Raw genomic sequence first — 12626 nt, forward strand, 5'->3', positions numbered from 1 at the left:
CCAAGAACCCAAATCTAACTCCTAGAACCCAGGCTTTGTCATGTCTTCGCCTGGGGGTCCGAGCCGCAGTCAAGGCCCAGGCTCCGGATCTGTGTCCAGTCTCGAGCTCGGAGTTCACCCTAGGCTCCTTGTTCCCAGTCCCTTGTCCTGGTCCTGCTTCCTCAGCCCTGTCTGTGACCTGTCCTGTCCTTTAGTTTTGTCCTGTTCTGTCCTTTAGTTTTGTCCCATCCTGTCCCTAGCACTTCAGTGTCCTGCGTCCTGCATTTGGGTCCAGTCTCAATGCCCCCCCTTATGACACTATTATTGCAAGATCAGGGGTTGACTATTGAGATTTGTAGAGATTTCTTCTCAAAGAGTGCTATGAATCTCTGGAGTTCTCTACCCCCAGAGAATAATGGAGGCTGGGAATTGAAAGCGGAGCAAATAATTTTTTTTACATGTTGAATGAAAGGTTGAGGGGAACTGGCACAGCAGAGGAGTTGAGGCTACAGATAGAGCAGTCATGATCATATTGGATGGTGAGACAGACTTGACTAGGTGGGTGGCTTGACTTCTTTCCTTCTGCAGATTATTGTGCCATTGTGTTCATCCCTCCTCTCCAGCAATGCTTCAAAAATATTTGGCTACCAACCTCTGTCTCTGTTACTATTTGAAGGACAGTAACTTTTCTTCATCTGGGCTTGGACCATGGATCCCTTTGTCGCTGTAATTTGCAATTTCACCACTGACTCCTGGGTGTGTCTGTGTGAAATGGTGGGGAGTGACAGAAAAAGCTGTTAGATGAGTGCTAAATGTGAGGTTTATAGAGTAGTGAATGAATGCATCAGTGTAGATGGTGGGACTTGTGGCTGCTCACACTGTTCTTGGGGAAATTACACTTTTTTTTTTCTCCACTGGGACTAGCTGTTTGTGGTATATATTAACCTGACCTGAACAACTTGTACCAGAGCTTATTTATCTCAATTCGCTTGGGCTTCCTATGTCTGTGAGTATGTAGAACCACTTTCCCAGTGTCCACTTCTTCAACCTGGACGAGAAGGGGAGTGACGGGCAAATAATGAGCCCAGTTCTGTGCACATGCTCTATTCCTGACCAACTTCCCTTCAGCCTTTAGAAAGAGCACCAGCAGGAATTAAGAGTCAGTGATTACCTCCCCTTGAAGAGGTGTAGGCAGTGTTCTCTCTAAAGTGTGCATCTGTGCACACGCACACATCTTTTGCTACTAGCACGCAAAGGAATTTAAACTGCACACAAAAGGATGCCCCCCCCCTCTACCTCATTGGCATGTTAAGTATATTTCATGGTCATACATATTTCCTTTTCCGGTTTCTGATGCAGATGGTGTTGACAACATGGAGTTTGCAATGATTTATCTGCAGATTTTTAGAACTGGCATATTTATACTGTTTTTATTGAAGAAATTATTGATTCATTATGTCGAATTCCAAAGAGGCAAAGGGCCTGAAGTGCAAAAGAACTGCTAGTTCATTTGAAGTGGAATGGTTTAACAAAAGTGGAAGCTGCTGCATTAAAAGCTCATGAGGTCAGGAACATGCAGCTATGAGAAATATTTATGTACAATTCAGGAACTGGAGTTACCTTTGTGTATTATCATGATGCAAAAGTTGTCAGAGAATTTGAAAGTGGGAAGAAGTGGAGTGATACTTGGAAACCTGACTTTTTGAAGTATCATTCAGCAAGCAAATCGCATATGGACAGTGTGCAAAAACTCCGGCGAGAGAATCCTTCAGTACCCACTACAGGCCTGCTACGTATGTTTTGTGAGACTGCAGATGAATGAAAGAGAAAATGATTAAACCCAGAGAAGATCAATGTTCTTATTGACAGTATTTTCTTGCTGTTAAAATGAATACCTCTATATGTAAAATTCAGTGCGCACATGTTTTTGTCACTGGGTAAAAAAAATTGCACAGCACAAGATTTTTCCACACAGTGGTCATTACAAATTAGAAGGAGCATTGGCTGTAGGCAAGGCATAGGTTAATTTAGCCATGTTGTAATATTCAAGTCGAGTTTATTGTTATGTGCTCAAATAGAGTGAAGATAAGTACAATGAATACAGTGAAAATTTACTTGCTGTAGCATTACTGACACATAGGTATAGGCAGCACACAGAACAGTAATTCTACATAAATTATTCAAAATTATTACCAAACAGTGGAAAAAAACCCTGCAAAAGCAAGGCAGTGGTGCAAAAAAAGGACAGAGACACAATTGTAGGCAAGTCTTTGGTAGTGCAGAGGTAGTCCATAGTGTTTCATTGTCAAGGTAGGATTAGGTTTGTGTAGTTAGGTTCGTGAACCTGATGTTTGAGGGACAGGAGCTGTTCCTAAAGCTGGTAGTCTGGGATATTGGGCTTCAGTGTCTCCTGTTTTATGGCAGTAGCTAAAAGAAGGCATAATTCAGATGGTGGGAAACCTTGATGTGGGTGATAGGATCCTTGACCCAGAGGTTGGGGATCTACAAACTGTTTTCAGTCACCATGAATTAATAGAAAAATTATTGTGATTGGCAATACTTCGGGCATAATGAGGTGCCAGAAGGAAAACCTGGAGTGAATTGAAGCATGGCAAACTTGTGGTAATCCCTTGCACGGTATCACTTTGGTGCTTATTTTACATTTGATTGAATGTCTAGGCCTTTACTACTTGAATGTAACTAGCCTTCAGACCATTTTGGGTCTCAGACAAATGAGAGAGGATACTGGGTTCAGATTTCATACATAAGGATTTAAACTGATCAGAAGGAACAGAGCAGTGGCACACCAAAGCAGGGATAGTATTACGACTGAGCGACAGGCCTGACAGTTATTGAAAGAATTAATTAAATGTCAGCTGAATGGAGGCCTGAATCAACTTGGGTGGAAGTCTTTGACACAAAAGGAAAGGAAATTAATAAGCAGGAATTGCTATAGACCACCAGGATAAGAGAAGGAAATTGGTGAGGAATTATTTCAGTAAATGGGGAGTACATTGGGGAAAGGGAAGGTTCTAATTATAGGTGATTTTTATTACCATGAAGTCAGGGTGGGCTATCTGAAAAGAGAGCTAAACTCCTGGAACTAATACAGGACTGCTTTCTGGCATTGAAATGGTACTTGTGTGATTTTAATAATGAAACCTTTCATGTGATTGTGTGAAACTCTTCTGATTGCCAATTTTACAAATAAATTAACCTATTTATTTAAGTGATTGGCATTGAATCCAATTGCACCTTCGTGCAATGGGTGTTTGATGGTCATTGTGTGGAATTTTTCTTTAAGCAGGTTCTATAAGCTTTGTTTATGGCTGCCTGTCGAGAAGGTGAATCTCAGGGTTGTATACTGTATATATGCTTTGATAATAAATGTACTTTGAAACTTTGAAATTTTGAAACATCCCTTCTACTTCCTTCCACTAACATTTGTAAAAACTTCCACTCACAAACCCTGTCATTGTAACTCTCTCGAAAGAGCTCTCTACTTTTGTCACACCTTTCAAAGTATTTTCAAAGGCAGTCACTTTGACTAAGATTCAAGCTCCGCTCTTAATTCCCCCTTTCCTGTCCCAGTATCTGATTCCCCTATGTCTACTTCTGGAAAATCTATGGACATTCCTTAATGCAAATTATCACTATAGTTGCTTATGTCCTTATTAAATTAAATGATAAAGGAAAAAATATATGAATTCTTAAAATAAAGTGTAATTCCTGAAATAGTTAAAGGGTGGACAAGAAGAAGCTGTTTACTGAATTATATAATATTAAGCCCTGCTTTATAAAATAGACGCTCTGCTTGAAAGGAGGCAATGATATCTGCAAGATCTCACTAGTTAGTTTTTATCTTGGCAGATCTTTAACCCCAAAGGCAAGTGACAAATGCGAGTTTGTGGCCAGAATTTTATTTTAGTCATACCTATGTAATTTGCCAATTAAGTGCTTTAAAGAACCATTGTTACACAACAGCAGCCAAAGTCACATTTATAATAACATGTGGACTTGTTCCAATTTTTATTGCCAGTCTCCAGTTCATAAACATAAATGGTGCTGATTTAGATACTGGGAAACTGGAACATGCCTGTGGTTTGAAATATAAACTTGTACACACATTATCGGTAGAGGGACTCTCAGAAGAACACTGTGCATCTTTAAGAACAAGAAATGGCCTAAAGATACCTCTCTACTTGTCTTCTCACAGTACTTGAGTTTGGTTCTCATACAATTCAGTGAATGCTTGATTTTTCACCTTGTTTTACCTTCCTACTTCTAGCTTTCAGATTGTTAACTGACAATTTCTTTGAATAATTTTCCTGAATTAAGTTTAATGGTACCACTCAAAATGCTGACTATTGAACCAACACTGATCAACTCTAACTGATGTTAACATGACCAGCACCTTCCTGTTGGCTCAGCTAGTCCAGTTGTCATATGAAGTGAGGAAGGTCTCTGAATTAATCTTTGGTACCCATCTGAGTTTGATTGGGCTGAAGATGTTGCATTTGGCCAAAGACTAGATTGGGGAAAGGATTAGCACCTCTTCTGCATGGTATAAGCCAAATAGTTCATAATCAGAGTGACTGAAATTCACATTGACATATTAAGCACATGAGATATGTGATTATCACAAAATCTTAACCTAATGGGAGAAGCCTTACTGAACATAACCTTCAGGAGAGATGAAAAGATGATCAGAACAAAATAATTTCTTGTTTCCTATTTCCATTCTAGGATACACTTTGGGCTAAAGCAACATAACTTTAATTTAAGTTAAGTGAAGTTTACTTCTCCAAGCTAGTGTAATATTTCACACTTATTTAGTTCCGATTTATGAAGATTTATGCTCCTTCCCCTTTTCTGGGTGCAATATTGGTCATGTATGTTAAATGTCAGTACATCACATATAAAATTAATCTCCTTTAAGCAAATGGACACCAATAAAAAAATATGCCTCCCCCAGGTAACAGTTCCAGAATGATTTCTATCCTCTCTCCATCAACCGGATATTGGATCAAGCATCTTGCTCTCCTTCACTTTAGTAGACTGAGCTCAATGTCCACAGGTGCTGATTGGAGGGATGAGACAAGCTGGGAAGTATCTATGGAGTGGGAGCTGGATTAGGTTTTGAATGACAAATATATCAGGGGCAAGGTAAGATTGAGGAAAGAGAACTGGGAAAAATAGGCTAAAGGGGGTGATTACACAGTAAGTATAGGGAACATGAAGAACTTGTCAGATGGTATATTTGCAACATAGGAGGAACAAGCACTGGTTTCCATTACAAGAACCAAACTGGGCTAGCAAAAGTGTTTGTCTTCAGTCGCCTTTCTCCTGGTTAAGTCATGACCGCCAGCTCCAGAATATTACTCCCTTTGGTGTCATTCAGTATTGAAGTTCCTTAGCAATGGAGTAATTGGAAATGGTATGAGTTCATTCATTTGTACCCAACCATGTGTGCTCCGGGTTTCTGTATAATTTCACTCCTGTGTCCCATGTAAGTTCATAATGTTTTATTAACAAATAAAAAGCAAACAAGTTCATATGGACTCTGTCTCTAAGGTGGAATAGTTTAAAATGATTTATATTCCAATTAATGTGGTACATTGTACATTGAATAATCTTTCCACAGCATGGTCCCCAGGGTCATTTTAATTGCTTCCTTTTTTATAGAGATTTTTTACTATAATTATACCTGACAGCTTAATTGGTGCATTGCCCCTGGAGTACATTTTAGTTAGCAACAAACCCAATAGAGGCACTTTCCAATAATTCTTTAGAAAGCTGAAATACAGCAGGGCCTTATGTCTGAAGAAAATACAGTATGCAAATTTTTAGTAGTTTATGTACATGCCCAATGGCATTCATCCAAGATATTTGAAAACAAGATCAGCTAAGCCTACACATCTGTGCAAGGCTTTCAATGCCTACTTATTCTTCCTGTTTCTTGCCATCTCTCTGATAACCTGTGGTTGCACATCAGACAAGTTGGTAACTCCATCGACAGGATGGATCCAAGATAGATAGCTTGTCACACTGATGGTGTTGACGGCAAGCACTAGGCAACTAGACCAGGTGTGGGCAACACAAATCATGACTGCTGTGGTTCAGGTGCTCGACAGGTCTGTGATGAATTGGAAAGTGGTCCAAGATACAAACTCATTCACCACCTCCCCCCACCTCCTGTAGAAAATGAGTTTAGGATTAGTTGGCAAAATCACAACGAGTGTCTGCATAGTTCATCATCATGCAGTCTCAATGCCAGGATACTGAATGACGTCCACAATAGTAGAAAACTGCAGATGGTTTTCATGAGGGCAACAAAGACCTCATTTATACATTAACATATGCATATAATTTTGTTACATATTACCAATGAAAGATTCAAAGGATTGAAAGTACATTTATTGTCAAAGTATATATGTAGTACACAACCCTAAAATTCATCTTCTCCACAGACAGCCACGAAACAAAGAAAACCATGGAACCTGTTCAACAAAAAACATCAACACCCTCCCACACGAAAAGAAATTGTGCAAACTACAACAAGAAAGAACAAGCAAAAACACAGAAAATAAAGCACAAAATTTAAAGAGCCCATATTTGGTTCAAAATAGGCACCCAAACTAGCAAAACAGAATCTAGAGTGACATCTGCATCTGATCCATCAATATGTAAATCAACCTGTAACACCATGGACTGTGTGAAGCCTCAAGTACAGGAAGAACAATATTTATTTTTATCCTATGTTCATTAACTTTTATCACCAATCCTCGCAGTCTATTACAGTGGGTGTACTGCACTCTCTGTGTGCTGAATCTCACATATTCCATGACATTATTTTGAGAATGGGAGAACTACCTAAGCATCACAGGCAATTTATCTGTACAACCCATACAATTTATTTGATCAATAGTATACTGTCAGCATGCCACTTGTAAATTGACCCTTGCTTTATTCACTTTGCAATGGTAATTACAGTTAAGTAACTATGTACATCTTGTCATATCCTGATGTCATGAGAGTTGCAATATTAAAGTAAATCATTCTTGCATTAATATGTACATCTCAGCATTTACTTAATGTAAAGGAACTACCTCCCTTGATCTTCAGGAGTTCAGAGTCAGTTTTCCCAATATATTCACTTCACGCTCCCTGCACTGGGAATTTCAATGTATCTTGCGTTCAGTTCTGCTCTCCTGATGAGTTCTTTGCAAAGGAGAAAAGTACAAAGACGTGCATTCGCCAAGAAGGTCCCTTGTTTAATATGGACTTGCTTAGCTACAGTGCCACAGTAGAGCAGTGGTTAACACTCTGCCTCTTAGTTCCAGAGACCTGGGTTTGATCCTGACATTGGGTGTTGTCTGTGAGGGAGTTGCATGCTCTCCTTGTGGACATGTTGGTGTCCCAGAGGTGCTCTGCTTCCTCCCACATGCCGAGTTATACCTAGTTAAATGTAAATTGTCCCATAGGTGCTGGTGAGTGATACAATCTGGCAGAAATCGATGGGAGTGTGGGGAGGATTAAATGAGAATGATGTTCATGATCGGTTGATGGAAGGGATGGACTTGGTGAGTCAAAGGGGATGTAATTACATTTCCCCACTTTATCCTCCATCTGATGGTCCACATTTTCTGCCAAGGCTCACATTTGTCAGAAGATGGCAACATCCTTGCAAACTAGTGTCCCAACAAGATTATGGGAGATAGAGAAGGTTGCCTGAAAACAGGCAAGACTATAACAATAACTACCATTTAACAATGTTTCATTAACTATAAAATGCATAGGGATGATCTGAGACCATGAAAGACATGATTTAAGTACAAGTCTTTCATTATGCTGAGCTTCATATAGGACTTTATTCCTTGGATTGTAGAAGATTGAGGGGAGATTTGATAGAGGTGTACAAAATTATGAGTGATATAGAAAGGGTAAATGCAAGCAGGCTTTTTCCACTGAGCTTGGGTGGGACTACAACTAGAGGTCATGAGTTATGGGTGAAAGGTGAAAAGGGGAGACTACTTCACTCAGAGGATCCCGAGTGTGGAACAAGCTGCCAGAGCAAGTGATGCATGTGAGTTCAATTTCAATGTTAAAGAGAGATCTGGATAGGTACATGGATGGTAAGGGTATGGGGGCCTATGGTCCCATTGCAGGTCGATGGGAGTAGGCAATTTAAATGATTTGGCTCTGTAGTCTTGATAGACCATGGAAAGACGAAAGACCAAGCCTGGGCAAGGTTTTTTTTTGTGAAAGACCGGCAGTTGCCCAAGCTGCAAGTCTCCCCTCTCCACGCCTTGATGTTGTCCAAGGGAAGGGCATTAGGACCCATACAGCTTGGCACCGGTGTTGTCGCAGAGCAATGTGTGGTTAAGTGCCTTGTTCAAGGACACACACACAGCGTCAGCCAAGGCTCGAACTAGCAACTTTCAGATCACTAGATGAACACCTTAACCACTTGGCCACGTGCCAACAATTTGGCATAGACTAGATTGTTGAAGGGCCTGTTTCTGTGCTTTACTTTTCCATGACTCTACATATCTTGGTGGCTTGTCTTTCAGTACAATAACAGCCCTTTGGCTTGCCTTGGAGTCTGAAGTGGAGCTGACACAACAGCCTCCAAAAAAATGAGGGCTACAATATTTGCAGGATGCACTGCCTCCAGTTTTCCATTGCTGAACAATGGAGAGTGAAATCCCTCTGTGCCCCAGCACGTTACCATACACTACACAGAGAGGTGTCCATGAAACAGGCACCAGGGAAAAGCTCATACACCAGTCCAGCCCACATGATGATTGTACTATTCTTACTTTTACCTGACAAGTGAAGATGAAGAGAAGGCCTCTGTAAACAAAATTACAGAGATCAATTGTGCTGCCTTCTCGAAACTTTCTGGAAGGAATAGGACGTAAATGTTTACCTTTACAGATATCAACACTGATAATGCAGCCTTTGCTATACTCTAAGGTTGAAGCTGTGGTCACAGTAGTTGGTATTTTTCAGGGAAAGCTGTATTAGGATTTGGCTGAGAGAATTACCTAAATACCCTTTCTGACAAGAACCCTTAACACTCCTTCCCCTTTTCCTACTTTGTCTGACCTCTCATGGTCATGCTTGAGTTGAAGGTCCACCAAATGCACCCATGTTTAATGGAACACACTAACAGCTGAACACTGAGGGAATGGAATCCCTTTGTGATCCGCCTGCCACAGAACCACAGAAAGACCAAACTTCATAGAGTTAGGACAACAGCCAAAAGAAATCCACGTGTGATATCGTTGTATGTGTCTTCAAGTGATAATGCTAATTGTAGCTTTGCAGAGGCTGGAGCAAAAACAAACTGCTGGAGGAACTCAGCGGGTCAGGAAGTATCTGGAGAGGGAAATGGACAGTCAATGCTTTGGGTTGAGATCCTGCATCTGGGATGGAATATTCAGTATCTCTGATCAGAGGACTAGCATATATTTAACTAAAGCTGAGGCGTTAGCTTGTCTCTGAGCTGGATAATAACTCTGCTGGGGTCATGACAGCACTGCACATGAGTGACGTCAGGATCCAATGCTTGTTTTACATGTGTTAATGTCTACAAAAAGCGACTTTCAGAAAGCCAGAGTCCAGTTTTGCACCCACATCTTTCTATGAGAGGAGGAGGCAAATGATCAACATCCTGTTGCTTGACAGCTACATTTTAGCAATCAAGAAGAATCCAATTGTCGCTATTCTCTCTGGATGCAGAGTGCACCTTCTACTTTAGATGAAACAGCCTGGCTAATTAAAGCATTTGTCTACTAAACAAGGCTTTGATCAATTGTCGGTCACATGACTATCAATCCTAGAATGCATCCACTTACAATATCACTATAGGCAATTTATAGAGATGACTAACTGCAATCAGTTGCTCAACCGTGATATTTCTTCAATAGTTCCCTAGTTCTATAATTTTATTAAATATCAGAGAAATGAATACTATATACTCTACATCCTGAAATTCTTTTTCTTTGCAGACATCCACGAACACAGAGGAATGCCGCAAGGAATGTTGGAATCCCAAAACCTTCCCACCCCCCCCCACCCAGGCATCAGCAGCAACAAAGCAACGGCCCTCCCCCACCCCACCCACTTCCGCAAAAAAGCATCAGCACCCTCCGCCCACCAAGCAAGCAATGGCAAGGCCCCCAATCAAGACCATGACCGGCTGTACAACAAAACCTAATCGTTCACCTGGCGATTCAACACATCACAGGCTCTCTCAATTCCTGATAAAGGGAAAAAGAGGCATCCCGTTTTGCAGCATGAGGGGAGTCATAACAAACAACTCGCTGACTGACAGTGTTAAAAGTCTGTCACACTGCTTTTGTTTTCCAAGTGCTGTGACTCGAGAATCAGCTACAAACTCTTCCCCACCAACGAGAGAGAGGAAGAGCACAACTTGCCAAGTACACAGCCTCCAAAAGCTGATCCATTGTTCCCGATGTTCCATTCTCTCCCGCGACGTTTCCGTCAGCAGCACCAGCTTAGAATCAACCCGTCCACAGAGCCAGGAAACCTCAGAAGTCCAAAGGCGCACTCATTTCCCAGTCTGCATCCTTGGGATATCAAAAAGTGGCCAGCCACGAGCCCCTGCAAGTGGTTCCCACCACCGCAAAGAGCTAAAGTCTGAGTGTTGCTCCAGATCGGTGTCTTCAACAGAGCCCCATCCGCCCTGAAAGAGAAAAGGAGAGCCACCAAACGTGAAAATTAAGCTGTTTTCATAGATGAATGCGAAGGAGCAATTTAGTGACATCATGACTCTGCCTCTGCCTATTTCATTCCTTGTTAAAGAATTTTTATCATTAACCTAATGAGTGTTAACAAAATAACATCAAGGTGTAGTATTTCTCTCAGTGTTCATTAAGTGCCACAATATGGGTTTGAACCAATAACAATCAGTGGGAGACTTACTATGTGCCCTCTTCTCCTCAGGCAGTCCCTTGAGATTGAGGTCTTGGCTTCACTAACAGAAAATACAAAGAGTTATTTGATGGAAGTCAATTAACTGCAGAAGGAAAGCCTTGCAAGATTGGAGACCAAAAGCAAAGGTCCATGACCTAGAGAGCATGACACAGGTGGGAAGAAGGCAAATAAGTCATTAATGGATTCTTCAATACACTCAAGGACACTTCAGGCTCAAAAATCTTAGGATTTTTTAACTTGTATTTGCCTCCTCTTCTCATGGAGACCTTGCCACAATCAGTGGGACAACAAAACACTCCTCAATAGTGACCAGTGTGCTTCATTTTATCCCAATGTCAACCACTTGGTCCAGCTTTGCCACACCTTTGATAGACAAACAGTTGGAAAGTTCATATAACAACTGAAAATCAAGCCTTTGAGAGCAGACGTTATTTCTATTGAAGATCTAAAGCTTAGTGGAGAGGAACTTCAGTGAAAATTTGCAGATTTATCTTCCATGTCTCAGAAGACGAAAACATCCATGGGACCCAAGAAATGCGACAATTATGAGGACCTTCAAATGAAAAATACAATTTAAATTTACTGAACTTCTTCACAGGAAGTGAGAGGAGAGAACGAACATAATCACAAAGCCATTGTTGCATTCTTTTCATCATAATAATTCACCCGCTCCTTTCAAACATTCATTCGCCTATTTGCTAATTCAATCTCCCTAATTCTTACACCATGGTGTTTGATTTCAAGCCATTTTTTAATGTGTCCATTTTTTTAATCTGTTCAACACAACCTAAACTTTTACTGCTAAACTTAATTAATCTTTGAGCAATGAGGAATTTCCTAAGGTTGACTAAGAAAATGATCAGAAGGAATATTTCTTCCCAATAAGCATAAGTTTATTTAAATCACATGCCGATCTCAGTCCATTCCTCCCATATTCCTTTCAATTCCTCACAGAATATATCACTTATCATTAGTCACGTAGCAAATAAGAATTAATCTAACAACCCACGTGCCTTTGGAATGCGTGAGGAAACCGGAGCAGAGCGGGAAACCCCATGCAGCCGCAGGAACACAGAGAAAGCTCCATATTTCAGGATGAACTGGGGTCTCTGGGGCTGTGAGGCAGCATTTCCACTAGCTGCCTCATTCAGTTGCTCTATGCACTATTCTATATCCAGTAGTGTTTCAGTATGCCTTTGTTACAACACGCACGATGACAACCCACAAACAAGGCATGAATGAAGCCTCAGGGACACAGATTTACAAAGCTGCCAAGTTTCTCAGATGAAAGGTTTGGTATCCATGAATGGTCCTCAGTCTATGAATATAAATACTATTATCAGAAAGAAAGCTTGTTTTTGAAAAGGAAAACATTACTGTTGTCCTTGCTGATTTCTGTGGTGCACCTGCTCACTTTTAGAAGCGGTTCACTGGAAGACACATTCCAAGTAATGAAAAATCTGAACTTAAGACCATGAGGCACAGGAGCAGAATTAGGCCATCTGGCCCATTGAGTCTGCTCCGCCATTCAATCATGGCTGATCCTTTTTTTCTCTCCTCCTCAACCCCAGTTCCTGGCCTTCTCCCCATAACATTTGATGCCATGACAATAGACAATAGACAGTAAGTGCAGGAGTAGGCCATTCAGCCCTTCTAGCCAGCACCGCCATTCACTGTGATCA

This window comes from Hemitrygon akajei, chromosome 29 (assembly GCF_048418815.1).
Source record: "Hemitrygon akajei chromosome 29, sHemAka1.3, whole genome shotgun sequence".
Taxonomy (NCBI): Eukaryota; Metazoa; Chordata; class Chondrichthyes; order Myliobatiformes; family Dasyatidae; genus Hemitrygon; species Hemitrygon akajei.